The sequence below is a fragment of the Prionailurus bengalensis genome, chromosome D3 (assembly GCF_016509475.1).
Source record: "Prionailurus bengalensis isolate Pbe53 chromosome D3, Fcat_Pben_1.1_paternal_pri, whole genome shotgun sequence".
Taxonomy (NCBI): Eukaryota; Metazoa; Chordata; class Mammalia; order Carnivora; family Felidae; genus Prionailurus; species Prionailurus bengalensis.
Genome location: NC_057356.1, coordinates 71652106 through 71665162, shown reverse-complemented (window position 1 = coordinate 71665162; position 13057 = coordinate 71652106). Strand labels below are relative to the sequence as shown.

The window sequence follows — 13057 nt, the reverse complement described above, 5'->3', positions numbered from 1 at the left end:
ATTCTAAATACAGTCAATGATATTGTAATAGCGCTGGATGGTGACAGATGGTAGCTGTACTTGTGGTGAGCATAGCATATCCTACAGAGAAGCTGGATCACTATGCTGTACACCTGAAACTAATCTAATGAAGTGTATCATCTACACTGAAATAAACTTTGAAAAATAGTCCAAATGGCAAACGTATGCCAAATGTATGACAAAGGCAAACATTAGCAGGACAGCACAGACTAAAGAAAGCAAATAAGAGAAACTGTGAAAAAACTTGTTTGGGAATATTTGGAAATTCTCCCAAGATGTCACTGAATTCACTTCCACATCTGATTCTAAATGCCAAATATATACGGTATGAACTCCAGCCTCAGGGCTTTTAGAATATCCCAGAAGAATTATGTAGGTTACTGACTTGTGCTGTGTAGGCAGAAAGATAGACTTCACATGTGGCAGGGCAATAAAGCAAGTATTTGTCAGCTTCCAAATTGGAACCAACAATGAATTGGCTATTTGCAACACTGCTATTTCTACAGGCATGATGTAAGCATCCTTTACTCCTGTATAATGGATGGAAGGATCAATTCTAGATGTGCAGTGGCCCAGTAGATTTTATGATTATATCATCTTATAACAATAAGAAAATCTAAAATAGAAACCTTTCTAACAGGCCAGGATATCCCCCGCCCCTACTCCTTGAAGACTACAGACTTGGAAAATTACATATTTATAAAATTGTGTTTATAATCAATGAAATTTTAGGATGCATAGCTCCAAGAGAAAGGATAGTAGTAATGAACACCCACACCAAGGAAATAGAAATAGTTAAGATGTTCTTATTTATAACTCAAAGTCTTTGAGGTACATTTGATATTCTTGTTCCTACAAAGGTGAATTGAACATTTCTTCTTTATTTACTCTGATATTCCTCTTGTAGATTACAATTTCTTAGTTCTAACTTGTCAAAAAAAGTCTTAGAACCAAGTTATCCATTGGAATGACTGTAAAACAACCTTTTACATAATAGGTAGTATTAAAACCAAGTTCCTGAAGTGCTATGTCTTCTAAACATACATGAAAAAGCAGAGCTGAGTCAGTTCCTCATATTTAAAACTTCTGTTTCGTCATTCACTTTTACTCCAAGAATTTGTAGATGTTCAGGCAACTTTCAATGCTCCTTCCTATTCAACAGCCATGGGTCTTGGGAAGATAATACTCACTTCTCTAATTGAAACTGCTCCATCCACATAATCAAGATAACATGGATTGCCCCAAGACAATGAGGCACTGTCTATAAAGCAGCTGCCCCAGAGTGGATGAACACAGATAAATCTTGTTTTCTATCATACGCTCTAGAAGAAACTATTTATAACATTGCCTTAAGCAACAACTAATAAGGAGAAATATCCACCCAGAAATTTTGATAGTGACTTATAGAGACAAGAAAAGGGAGCCTAAGAGATGATAGACATGGGTTTAAATTCTGGCTCCACCATTCTTTTTCTTTTTTTTTTTTTAATTTTCTTTCTTTAAAAAAATTTTTTTAATGTTTATTTATTTTTGAGAGGGAGGGACAGAGTGTGAGCAGGGGAGGGACAGAGAGAGAAGGAAACACAGAATCCGAAGCAGCTCCAGGCTCTGAGCTGTCTGCAGAGCCCAACGTGGGGCTGGAACCCACAGACCACGAGATCATGACCTGAGCCGAAGTCAGATGTGTAACCGAATGAGCCATGTAGGTGCCCCTAAGTTCTGGCTCCTCCATTCTCAAGTGGCATTCTTGGGCATGCTACTTTGGCTTGCTGCAACAGTTTCTTATTGGTTAAGAGCCAGATGCAATCACCAAGAATCGTTAACACTGACACTTGATGATTCCATCTGTTCTCCCTTGCCCAAATAACAGTTCAGAGGACTGAAATTTGACTTGATAGCTGTTCTCTTTTTTTACGTTACCTTTTGTGGCATAAACTTCCACTGAAAAGAGACAACACAAAGGCATTCAGTTATGTGTGATACATGCATATAAGCTGTGCTTAGAGGTTCATTCTTGAAGCTGGTAAAGAGAAAGTGATTGTATTTGGGGGACTGCAGTAAATTGATTCTGGCATACCATTTGTTCCACAATTTACTATACTCCAATTCTTTGCCAGATACCTGCTCCATCTGTAATAAAAGTGTGCTGAGAGTCTCAAAGAATAAAAGAAATGCTGCTCATCATTTCAGCAATAATGTGTAAGCCCATGCACTTGGCTGAACAGGAACTGATGAACAAAATCTCTAATCCAAAATTACCAACGTGCAAAGATTTCCAATAAAGATGTTCTAAGAGATGACTGTTTTGCCTCCTCTCAATGTGACACAGCTATCTGGTAGAATCTCTGTCATATTAGAGCCAGTGGACATTAACATATTTTTAATGTTTCTGCTTTGAATATTCAAATACTGAATAACAATCTTGTTATTGATCAATATATGCATGTGTCAATTACTTTAAATGTTTTGTACACATTGCTCAATGTTTTCAATCCCATTGAGAAATAAATATTTTACCCCCATTTTGCTGCTGAGGAAATTGAGGATCAAAAAGTCTAAGTCACTCAGATCTCCCAACTCAGAAGGGTTCTTATCCTCTCATCACAGCTGGATTAAACAAAAATAATTTTGCAATCATCTTACCAGAGCTGTGGTATTAAAGTAATGCTATTCAAGTTAACGTATGATAATTTTTTTTTTAATTTTTTTTTCAACGTTTATTTATTTTTGGGACAGAGAGAGACAGAGCATGAACGGGGGAGGGGCAGTGAGAGAGGGAGACACAGAATCGGAAACAGGCTCCAGGCTCTGAGCCATCAGCCCAGAGCCTGACGTGGGGCTCGAACTCACGGACCGCGAGATCGTGACCTGGCTGAAGTCGGCACTTAACCGACTGCGCCACCCAGGCGCCCCTACGTATGATAATTTTAAATGACACCAGTTACTTTTTGATGGAAACTTGTATTCATTGGAAGTTTTTGCATGGAAAGACAAGGTAGGGAGAAAATATTAATAAAACCAAATGGGGGATAAAAAGGCATAGTTATTAGCACCAGAATAACCTCACAACAAAGGAAGTTTGTGTGCCACAAGCTAGCAACAAGTATTGTGTTGCCTCTAATTGTCTGGGTTTTTTGTTTGTTTTTTTATTCCAAACTCAATCCTATTCCTCACATGATAAATTCAAGTGAATGAAACAGCAAGAGGTGAATTCCTCCTAAAATATCAGTCCTTCTGGATGCTAATACATGGCTTCTGCTCAAAGTGGTTCTGTTCAGCGTCTTCATTTGCCATTCATGAATCCTTTACATGCATCCTTGCACCCCTAGCTTGATGGTGCATTGTTTGCAGGCATCTTACCAAGAACTCAGCTCAAGCAGGAAATGCCCAGTGCAACAGCTTTGTGGTGAATGTTTGCAAAATGTCAAGAACACCTGTGCCCTGTCACCTGAATTTCTCCTTGGTGTGCGCAGAAAATCAAGTAACAATTATGTTTCGAGAACAGTGCTGCATGCCTAAAGTCATATGGAATCAGGCACCCTAGCCCCAACTGAGAATACAAGGGAGTAAAAGGGTAGAGGCAGGGAAAGGCATTCGTTCATTCATGCCAATTTCAGACCAAAGCCAGCAAAGCAGTGAGATAATATACAGGGTTTAACCCTAAGTCATATACTCTTCCCTCAGGCTTTAAATTGTGATTGGGACATAGATAACCCTTGAGAATGAATTGCAGGGACCTTACCCGAGTTCCCATCTGTTTGCACCATGAGCCTCTAATGCAAACATTTCCCAAAGCAAACGAGAGAAGCTGTCTTGGGAGTCATTAAAAAGGGACTGGGCAAAACATTAGAAAATATACAACCGAGAACAATACAGAATGGCTCCGTAGGGAATCAACTCACTTTGACCTAATATTGAAGACTGATAGCTGACAATGTTGAAACATTAATAGTAGATAAAATGCACTGAAAGGTCTTTGTTAAGCAAAGACTTTGTGTTAACAATGGTTGCCAAATAGGTATCTGATGAGTAGAGGGGTGGGGAAGGGAAGACCCCCAAGACAGGAAGTGGCATAGGTGATCTTCTTATGGCATTGGAAAAGTAGATGAAATAGTAAAGGTTATATAGTTTGGGCCTTCCCTGGAGCCTAAGTCTCTTCTGTGTGCCTGATAGTACAGAACACTGGCTCTTCAAAACAAACCTCTAATGATTAGCTGGTAATGCCTCCACAGAGAAGATAGATGTATTTCCACGCCTCTTCACCGAGAGTAGTGATGAGGAAATAGACCAAAAGGATGCTTGGGAAACCTGAAATCATTTAGCAAACTGGGAGACTCAAGAGCAGGAAAGATCAGGCTGTCACTGTAGTTGGCAATCAAGAACTACTAAGCTCAACCCAGTAATTTAAATTTGTTTGAATTCCCGGATCCTCAATCAGCACCATCTGCACTAGAGGACCTTGTAACTTAGTTGAAGGAATAGGATTATGCTATCATAAATTTTTAAGGCCTTGTTTAAACACCAAAGAGACACAGTTAACAAAGACAAAGGGACTTCACAGATGGTGGGGACGACTGTGGGTGGTGTCATGAGGGAAGATGTCAGAGAGAGAAAAACTACAGCAGGCACTGCCATGGACTGAATAGTGTGTCCCCCCAAATTCGTATGTTGAAGCATAGTGCCTCAGTGTGATTGTTAACTGGACACAGGGCCTTCACAGAGGTAACAAAGGCTAAATGAAGTCATCAGGGTAGAGTCCTTAACTGAATAGGATTAATGTTCTTGGGGCACCTGGGTGGTTCAGTCAGGTAAACATTCAATTCTTGCTTTTAGCTCAGGTCATGATCTCACGGTTTGTGAGTTCTAGCCCTGCACCAGGCTCTGTACTGACGGTGCAGAGGCTGCTTGGGATTCTCTCTCTTCCTCTCTTTCTGTCCCTCCCCACTTTCTCTCTCTCAAGATAAATAAATAAACTTAAAAAAATAAACTTAAATAAACTTAATGTTCTTATAAAGAGATACACTGGAACGCTGGCTCTCTCTCCCACTCTGTGAGGTCCCAGTGAGAAGGCAGCTGTCTGCAAGCCAGGAAGAGTGCTCTCACCAGAAACCAATCCTTACAAACCTTGATCTGACACTTACAGCCTCCAGAACTGTGAAAAATAAATTTCTGTTGTGTAAGCCTCACGGTCCATGGTATTTTGCTACGGAAATCCAACCAAACTAAGACAGGTCCAGAGGGCAACTAGCATGCCTAGACAGGTAAAATAAATGATACCATGTCAAGAGTTGGCAAACTAGATCCAGCCTGCCACCTCCTCTTTATGGCCTGTGAACGAAGAATAATTTTTACATTCATAAATGGTTCAGAAAACACACAAAAAATTTTATGACATGTAAAAATTATATGGAATTCACATTTCAATGCCCATGAATAAAGTTTTATTGGAACACAACCACATGCCTTTATGTGTTATGGCTTCTTTAACACTATTACAAGAGAGCTGAGTTGTAGTGACAGAGACTGTATGGCGTGAATAACCTAAAATATTCACGATCTGGCTCTTTACAGGAAAAATTTGTCAACGTTTGGTCTCCACTGGTTCTCCAATAAGGTTCTTAAACCTTATTGTATATAGGTATCACCTGGAGGTCTTATTAAAATGCAGATTCTGACTCAGTGGAGCTTGAGTGTGCACAGTCCTATGCACTCCAGGTGATGTTACTGCTACTGCATGTGGACAACTTGATTAGGAAGATTCAAAATCCACTTTATCTAAAATCCTGACCTTCATTTAGAGGAACATCTTCTTTAGTGATCTGGTTGATTGGGTAATCAGCGCTCAGTACTAACAGAATTATCTTGGGATTCACCTGAGACTTTGAAAATCAGTTCTTAACAGGGATGGGTAGGATTAAAGCAGAAAGGTAATCTCTGGTTTACACATTTGCTGATGGAAAGCCACTGTACGGGCCACCTGGGTGGCTCAGTTAGTTGAGTATCTGACTTTGGCTCAGGTCATGATCTCACAGTTCTGAGTCCTGCATTGGGCTCACCGCTGTCAGCCTGTCAGTGCAAATCATGTTTTGGATCCTCTGCCCCCATCTCTCTCTGCCCTTCCACTGCTCATGCTCTCTCTCTCTCAAAAAAATAAAATAGGGGCGCCTGGGTGGCGCAGTCGGTTAAGCGTCTGACTTCAGCCAGGTCACGATCTCGCGGTCCGTGAGTTCGAGCCCCGCGTCGGGCTCTGGGCTGATGGCTCAGAGCCTGGAGCCTGTTTCCGATTCTGTGTCTCCCTCTCTCTCTGCCCCTCCCCCGTTCATGCTCTGTCTCTCTGTCCCAAAAATAAAAAAAAAAAAAAAAAAAAAAAAAAAACGTTGGGAAAAAAAAATAAAATAAAACATTAAAAAAAAAGAAAGCCACTGTAACAAGGAAAGTATGTCAAAACTGATCATTTCCGGCTTATGTTAATGTAACGATTTTTTTCATTTTTTTATGTTTTTCTTCTTGATATATTTTTTTTCATTATATGTAAAATGGCTCTTGTTTCCTTTCTATGTTAACACCCAAATCTCTTTTTTGAAGATGTAAAAAAGGTCAATTCTCTCTCTCTCTTTTTAAGCTTTTAGAGCAAAACATCTAAAAGTAAATATTGAGATTTGAACTGATGAGAAACAGATTGGCTATTGCCTGTCAACTCCCCAAAGGCCACAAAATAAATGATAAGGTAACAGCAGCCTCAGCTCATTAAAATGCAGCCTATATTCACTGAGATTTCATATGCATGTCTTCCCGCCACTGTCTCCTTAACAGATGTCATGGAATCAGACACACAGGGCCAGAGAAATGAAGTGCAAATACCACCCCAGGAGCCACCAAGACCCAAGCTGTGGGCACCCCAACCTGTGAGCCACACATGCGCAAGTGCATGGGTGTAAATTCGTCAGGCAGAAGCCCAACATGTCATGTGAATCAAAAGAAAAATCTGGCATTTTAGGGATTTAGCTCTAACAACTTTCTGATGTTTTGGTGATATAGTGCCTATTTGGGCCCCATACAAAACTAGCTATGTGATTTTGGAAAATATCTGGACAAATACCCTGCATATTGACACTGTCCTAAGTATCAAAATTATGAACAATTAAGCTTTATTTTTTGTGTTTTTTGTTGACTTATTTGCTTTTTTTTTAAGTTTATTTATTTTGAGGGAGAGAGAGAATCCCAAGCAGGCTCTGTACAGGCAGCACAGAGTCCGATGCAGGGCTTGAACCCATGAACCATGAGATCATGACCTGAGCTGAAACCAAGAGTCGGACGCTTAACCAGGCACCCCCGATTTGCATACTTTTGATTGCTAAGTGCAGCACAAACTATATGAATGTCATAAGTTAAACAATTATCTTCGGCCTGTATTTACATTATCCGTATCCTGTAGTCAAAAGGAAGAGGACTAGGAGGTGATGAATTATTTCACTTTAAGTTAAAATAGAGGCTGGGCTGTAACCAAGATAAGTGATAATATTGCTACCCATTATTGAATACTTAATATGCACTACGGTACATACTATATTCAAGTGGGATAACATTGGGGCACCTAGGTGGCTCACTTGGTTGAGCATGTGACTCTTGATCTTGCCTCAGATCATGATCTCATGGTTCATGGGATCAAGCCCCACATGGGGCTCTGTGCTGGCAGGGCAGAGCTTGTTTGGGATTCTCTCTCTCATCTCTCTCTCTCTCTGCCCCTCCCCTGCTTGTGCTCTGTCTCCCTTTCTCTCAAAAAAAAAAAAACATTAAAAAAATAAAAATATAACTTAAAAAAGTGGGATAACATACATAAGGCATTTATGTAACAAAAGGAAGCCATCAATAAACATATTCCCCCTTAGCCACCCTTACAAACATAGGGAGGTTTCTCTCTCCCCATTTTACAGATGGTGAAAGTGAAGTGTAGAGAGACAGTATTTCAGCCAAGGTTGCACAGACGGTAAGCTGCTCAGCAAAGGCCGGCGGTCCCCAATGCCAGAATCACTGTTCCCAGCTGCCAGCAATGTTGTTCCAGGACAATGCATCACAAAACTCCAGATTACTAAGAAATAGCATTCAAAGCCTTTAAAACTTCCCAGCCCCACTCAATTGAAGGGTAAAACCCCTTGGGGATGATTTATTTTGTAAAATGTCATTGTTTTGGGAATCTGCTTGTTGAGCTAAGATGGAGTAGCTTGTGGCAAAGCATAGCTCCTGCCAAGACAACCTAGAAAAGCTGGAAAAAGTAAAAAAAAAAAAAAAAAAAAACCAATCCATCAATCTGTGTAAAGGTATCAGATTTTTGCTAAAGCAATGAGAACTAAAGGGGTCAAGATTTCAGAGACAGGAACACTTCAATAAAAGTGAGCTGTTATCCTATGGAACCTTTTTTCCTTGGGGACATTTGCCAATTCTCAGGGCAGAGAAAGAACCTAAGAATGCAAGTTGCCTGGGCACAAGCCTACAGGCAGGAATAGAGAAACTGGTAGGTTTTTGTGGTCTTGCAGAAACACAAATGGGGATGTGAACAGTCAGGATGCTTCTGAAAAGAGGAAAAGAAAACGGAAACAATGTCGGATTCTCCCCGGGACACACAACTGAGGCTATACGGGAGGATGAACAAGTAATTTACAAAACCACTATGGGAAGAATGGAGTTGCCTGACAGTCCCTGGCTACTGAGGAGATGAGGATTAGGATAAATTAGGGTAAAACCCATTAAAGGAGGAGCCCAAGTGGTCACACTAGGCTCTTTGTTGAAAGCCTTGGAGGACTGTATCCTAGGAACAGAATGAATGAGAGAACCTGTAACCCAGCCTGACTCAACTCAGTCCCCTACTGGGTTAAGCTAACAGAAGCTGAGTAAACTAATTATATGTACACGTGTGTATAGTTTACACACATGCATATACATACACACACATACACACATACATATATGGATATGTATGTGTGGTATTTAGCATTCAATCAAGAATGACTAAACAAGGCAAGATACAGGACAATATAATATTAAAAAGAAATAGACCCACAGTGAGCAGACATTTTAATTAGAAGTTCAAGAAAATATAGAACAAGCTGGAGAAAACAGATGCAAAGAATGGCTAATTTCATCAGAGGACCAGCATTCATCAAAAGAATCCAATGAAAATGTTGGAACTATAAAACATAAGAAGTAATATTAAGAGCCTAATGGATGGGTTTATCAGCCAATTAGATACTGCATAAAACAGGGTTAAGAGAATGGAGAAAGACAACAGAAAAGCTCAGCATTTTTTTAAACAAAAAATTCAGGAAAAATGAGTAAGAGATGGTGGAATACAGTATAAATGTTGTAACCTGTAAGTAGACGGGGAACTATTGAGAGAAAAAATGAGGCAAAAGTAGTATTGAAGGCATAATGATTAAAGGTTTTCCAAAATGATTAAGGACATTAACTCTCAGACTGAAAAATCTCATTGAACTTTGAGCAAGATAACACCGACACACACACCAACCGACACACACACACACACACACACACACACACACACATACACACACACACACACACAAAATGAGCTGTATCATAGTCAAATTGCTGAAAGCCAAAACCAAGAAAAACATATTAAAAACAGAAAACAGATTTTTTTTCTCAATAACTTATAATTGACTTCTCATCAGAAACGATCAAAGTCAAAGAAAATGACTGGTAACCTAGAATTCTACACCCCACAAAAATATCCTTCCAAAGTAAAGACGAAATAAACACATCTTCAGAAAAACAAAAACTGAGAGCCCTTTCCCCAGCTGGCAGCCTGGAGGCCGCAGGACGCCTGGAGTTACTGTAAAGGATGTGAACCAGCAGGAATTCATCAGAGCTCTGGCAGTCTTCCTCAAAAAGTCTGGGAAGTTGAAAGTCCCTGTATGGGTGGACACTGTCAAGCTGGTCAAGCATAAAAAGCTTGCTCCCTGATGAGAGCTCTTTCTACACACAAGCTGCTTCCATAGCACAGTGCCTATACCTACGGGGTGCTCTGGGGTGAGCTCCATGACCAAGATCTACGGGGGATGACATAGGGAAGATCTAGGGAAACAAGTTCTAGGGAAACAAGGTCATGCCTCCAAGACAGGGGCTGCAGCCCTGGAGTGGCTGAAAATGGTGGAAAAGCACAAAGATGGGGGCTGTAAACTGACCCCTTGGGGACAGAGAGATCTGGACTGAATTGCCAGACAGGTGCCAGCTGCCAATAAGAAGCACTGGGACAAATGCTGGGTTAATAAATTGTCTCAGTCCAAAGAGAGAGAGAGAGAGAGAGAGAGAGAGAGAGAGAGAGAGAGAGAGAGAGAGAGAAACTAAGAGAGTTTATCACTAGCAAACCTACACCAATGAAACTTCTAAAGGGAGTTCTTTAAGCAGAAGGAAACAAGGCAATGCCAGATGGAAACAAAAAGGGTAAATATGTGGGTAACTGTATTTCAATGGCAATTAATGCCTTATGGACTTTAAAACATATTTAGAATTAAAACTCATATTAAGAATCAGAGGACAGGAAGGGATATGTACAGTTAGAGAATTCCAAGATGTTACCATTATTCATAGTAATAGTTTGATTTTAAAATCAAATTGTAAAAAAAAATCAAAACACAACAATTGATTATAGTAAGTCAAAGGCACATGTTGTGTCTAGGGTATCCACTAACAAAATAGTAAATAAATGTGTACCTAACAAGTTAATAGAGTAAAAAAATGGAATAGTTATAAAATGATTAATTTTACAAAGGCACAAAAGGAGAGAAAAGAGAATATTGAAATCACTAAGATCAATAGGAAAAAAAATGATAAATATAAAGCCAAGGATGTCAATAATTAAGTTCCAATGGATGAAATATTCCAATTAAAAGATTAACACTACCAGTCCGGTTAAACATTTGGGACACAGAAAGCTGGAAATTTTAAGGATGAAAAAAGATGTACCATGCAAATATCACCAAAATAAGCTGGTATGACTGTAACAGCACTTTCAGATTTCTTTTTGAAGATATTCTAGGAATATAAACCCATTCTAGAAAAGAAAATGCAGCTTCTTATTTTCTTGAGGGTTTAAATTATTTTTATGTTTTGTGCAATTAGCGCTCTGCATTGAAAAACAAAAAGTGAGATAAACAAAGATCCTGATGTTTCCTTGGAGGAAAATGGGTGAGGTTTCCAAGGTGTGATAACAATTCCAGAGTAGCTGTTGCTCCCCGGGGTGTAGGGCTAGCACCCTACATTTACATAAACTCAGAGGAAAATCAGAGAATTGGAACCACCAAATATAACCATAGTCTAAAAAATCTGTAGCACTTTTTTTATAAACTTCATTTCCGGAAACCATACATCCTGAGTCATCCCCTATGGCTTGGTTTATCATTTAATCTAAGACATTTATCTACTTCTCCCTTCTTTCTCTCCCTTTCAAATCCTTCCTCTGTGATCAGCAAATTAATCTATCTCCTCAACCTCTTTCTCAACATGCCCTCCACTTCGTGGCCTTAACTGAACCCTGGATGTTTATGGTCATGGTGGTGACTGTTTCATAATGATGACTCTGCAAATGGCACCACTGTCTTGCTGCCCTCTTCTTTTGCAGAAGCACGGGTCTGGCGAAAGCCAAATCCTGGGTGTATGTACTCTACTGTGTACCTTCTGTCAATCTCACTTCAGTGGCTTTATAAATATTTCTGGAGAAAATCACACACTGGCAACACTACTCTACTGTGGCAGCCTCAGTTTTTCAGTCATCATGAGAAAGTATCATGTCCTGTCCTTCTCTCCCCATTAAACTTTCCCTATACCTGCCTTCTCTCTTAGCTCTCTCATACTTCAGTGAGAAAAAAAAGAAATCATGCACTGTGAATTTCTCCATCTTCTTAAAAACAAAATTCAAATCCACCTGCAAAGACATCTTTCTTCCCTCCTCCTGCTTCAGTGGAGAAAACTACCCCTGCTTCTAACACCGCTCTCTCTACAGTCTGGATCCATCTTTTCTCCTCAAGGACCCAGAGTGATTTTCTTCCTCTCTTCTGCATCATCAGGCTCCCACTCACTCATTAACCATTTATTTTTTCTTATTTTTTTAATGTCTATTTATTTTTGAGAGAGAGAGAGGTTGAGAGAGAGAGAGAGAGAGAGAGAGAGAGAGAGAGAGAACACAAATGGGGGAGGGGCAGAGACAGAAGGAGACAAAGCAGTCTCCAAACTCTGAACTGTCACCCTAGAGCCCAATGCAGGGCTTGCACTCACGGACCGCGAGATCATGACCTGAACTGGAGTTGGACGCTTGACCCACTGAGCCACCCAAGCATCCCATTAACCATTTCTATCAACATTTAAAAATGCTCTTTCTTAAAACAAGTATTTTGTTTCTACAGTGACCCCTATAGCTGTGGTTACATTTTTCTGCTCCCCTCTCAAGTGGTGTCTGCTTCATATCTTCTCCCAAATGTTCACCAGTTCTACTACTCCAAGTTCTTCTGATTAAGAGAATCAACATACTGTATTGCCAGATCTAACAAACATTAATTTCCTACTCAAACTTTCAGAAATATCCTTACATTTCAGCACTTCTTCATTTGTGAAATAATTTCTTCCTTTGATTTAAATACCACTATTCTCTCCTGCTTTTCGTCCTATGTCACTGACTATTCCTTCTTACCTGGACTTCTAATTACTTCATTTCCCCCAGGGCATTGTTTTAGGATACTTCTATTCTCTCCTGGCATACCTGTCTACTGTCAAATTTACATCACCCTCAGACTAGTCCTCTGAGCTCCTCTGATATATATGGTCACCTGTCTCAGAGAAACCCTAAAGATCCCAGCCTCCATTAATTCTGTCCAGGCCATGCCCAAATTAAGACACATCAACAATTTAAACCCAGAGAGCTGCTCAGTAAAAATCCCATGTATTCTCAGGTTTCCCTTTCCTCTACTCCCCACATGTAATGTTCCAGTAAGTTCTGTCCAGTCTACCTAAATATACACATTAG

General features: G+C 39.9%; 1 protein-coding gene across 4 annotated transcripts in view; it reads right to left on the bottom strand.

The window, feature by feature from the left end:
* The window catches only part of DCC (DCC netrin 1 receptor), a 1143392-nt gene that overhangs the window by 982172 nt on the left and 148163 nt on the right, over positions 1-13057 (bottom strand). The window lies entirely within an intron of this gene.